Source organism: Ascidiella aspersa, chromosome 5, assembly GCF_963924565.1.
Source record: "Ascidiella aspersa chromosome 5, kaAscAspe10.2, whole genome shotgun sequence".
NCBI classification, from domain to species: domain Eukaryota; kingdom Metazoa; phylum Chordata; class Ascidiacea; order Phlebobranchia; family Ascidiidae; genus Ascidiella; species Ascidiella aspersa.
In genome coordinates, this window is record NC_139451.1 from 12747928 (window position 1) to 12750563 (window position 2636).

Genomic DNA, 2636 nt, shown 5'->3' on the forward strand with positions numbered 1-2636 from the left:
CGACGCGCAAACATTACCGGGTGACCGAATCGCCGGCCGGCGCGCCGCTCCTCGCGGGTCGGGCGCCGGGTAGCAAAAACTTTTTCTCTCGCTTGTCCGAGTTTCGCGTTCGCCGAAGCGTTTGCGAGACCGTTAATGATCCTTCCGCAGGTTCACCTACGGAAACCTTGTTACGACTTTTACTTCCTCTAAATGATCAAGTTAGATCGTCTTCTCGGACGCCGGCTCGACCGTTGCCGGCCGCGCCAGGTCCAATCGGAGGACCTCACTAAACCATTCAATCGGTAGTAGCGACGGGCGGTGTGTACAAAGGGCAGGGACGTAATCAACGCGAGCTAATGACTCGCGCTTACTGGGAATTCCTCGTTCAAGGGAAATAATTGCAATTCCCTATCCCTAGCACGACCGGGGTTCAGCGGGTTACCCAGACCTGTCGGCCAAGGCGAGCACATGCTGATCCGGTCAGTGTAGCGCGCGTGCGGCCCCGAACATCTAAGGGCATCACAGACCTGTTATTGCTCAATCTCGTGTGGCTAAACGCCACTAGTCCCTCTAAGAAGTTAGACGCCGACCGATTGGGTCGCGTAACTAGTTAGCAAGCCAGAGTCTCGTTCGTTATCGGAATTAACCAGACAAATCGCTCCACCAACTAAGAACGGCCATGCACCACCACCCACAGAATCAAGAAAGAGCTCTCAATCTGTCAATCCTCACTGTGTCCGGGCCGGGTGAGATTTCCCGTGTTGAGTCAAATTAAGCCGCAGGCTCCACTCCTGGTGGTGCCCTTCCGTCAATTCCTTTAAGTTTCAGCTTTGCAACCATACTTCCCCCGGAACCCAAAGACTTTGGTTTCCCGCAAGCTGCCGGAGAGGTCGTAAAACTAACGCCCCCCGATCGCTAGTTGGCATCGTTTATAGTCAGAACTAGGACGGTATCTGATCGTCTTCGAACCTCTGACTTTCGCTCTTGATTAAAGAAAACATTCTTGGCAAATGCTTTCGCAGTCGTTCGTCTTGCGCCGATCCAAGAATTTCACCTCTAACGGCACAGTACGAATGCCCCCGTCTGTCCCTCTTAATCATTACCTCGCGCTCCGAAAACCAACAAAATAGAACCGAGGTCCTATTCCATTATTCCATGCACCATTATTCAGGCGAATCGCCTGCTTTGAACACTCTAATTTTTTCAAAGTAAACGTTCCGGCCGCCGCCGACACTCAGTCAAGGGCACCGGCGGAGAACCGGAGGTGAGGCCAGGACGGCCAGTACACGCCTTGCGACGGACCGGCCGCCTGCGCCCAAAATCCAACTACGAGCTTTTTAACCGCAACAACTTAAATATACACTTTTGGAGCTGGAATTACCGCGGCTGCTGGCACCAGACTTGCCCTCCAATGGATACTCGTTAAAGGTTTTAAAGTGTACTCATTCCAATTACAGGGCCTCGTTTAGAGTCCTGTATTGTTATTTTTCGTCACTACCTCCCCGCGTCGGGAATGGGTAATTTGCGCGCCTGCTGCCTTCCTTGGATGTGGTAGCCGTTTCTCAGGCTCCCTCTCCGGAATCGAACCCTGATTCTCCGTTACCCGTAAGAACCTCGGTAGGCCAGTACCGTACCGACGAAAGTTGATAGGGCAGACACTTGAATGATCCGTCGCCGGTGCGAGACCGTGCGATCCGCAAAGTTATCCAGAGTCACCAAAGGTTGCGGGCCGAAGCCCGGTCGGTTTTTGGTCTGATAAAAGCACGCCTCCCGCGAGGTCGGCGCTTCACGCATGTATTAGCTCTAGCATTTCCACAGTTAACCACGTAAAACGTACGATCAAATGAACCATAACTGATTTAATGAGCCATTCGCAGTTTCACTGTACGAGAGCTCGTACTTAGACTTGCATGGCTTAATCTTTGAGACAAGCATATGACTACTGGCAGGATCAACCAGGTAGCTACTTTAGCGTAGCCCCGAAAGGCCGACGAAGGAGGCGCCGCTGATGCGGCGCCGTCGCTCGGTCGATGCGAAACCCGAAGGCTTCTCCGTTAAAATTTCGTTCTTTGCTCGGCTGCCCGAACTCAGAAAACCGTCACCGCCCGTCGCACCCGCCGGAGTAAGACTTCGTCGGCAGGCCTTTCGACCGCCACGTCGCCAACACCGGCGCGAGCGCAACGCACGCCAGACAACTTCGCCGAAGCGACCGCTCAGAACCCGACAAACTGACACTCGGCTCTTCGCGCAGCAGCAACATCTGCCCAGCGAGCCAATCGCCTTTTCACCGATTCTTTACTTGTCGAAGCTTGTCAGCTCCCACAAGTATAGCAAAGATGAGTGTTGTCCCTGGGGTCTTCCGTTTGAAATTCTAACGTAAAAAAAAGGTGCACGATTGCGCCAGGTGTTGAACTATTGCGAGGCATATCACACGCTCGCGCGGCCTATACAGGCGCTTGCTCGCGCGCGCGGCCGAAATATGTTCAATGTTCGCGCGGCCTAAACAGTCTCATGCTCGCGCGGCCGAAATGTACTCAATACTCGCGCGGCCTATACAGGCTCTTGCTCGCGCGGCCGAAATGTACTCAATACTCGCGCGGCCTATACAGGCTCTTGCTCGCGCGGCCGAAATGTACTCAATACTCGCGCGGCCT

The 2636-nt window shown here is 53.9% G+C and overlaps 1 non-coding gene across 1 annotated transcript; it reads right to left on the reverse strand.

Annotated features, from left to right (window-relative positions):
- Positions 1-133: 133 nt before the first annotated feature.
- LOC146144157 (small subunit ribosomal RNA) lies at positions 134-1944 on the reverse strand. The gene has a single exon (XR_014500527.1). It is a non-coding gene; the product is annotated as a small subunit ribosomal RNA (ribosomal RNA).
- Positions 1945-2636: the final 692 nt, after the last annotated feature.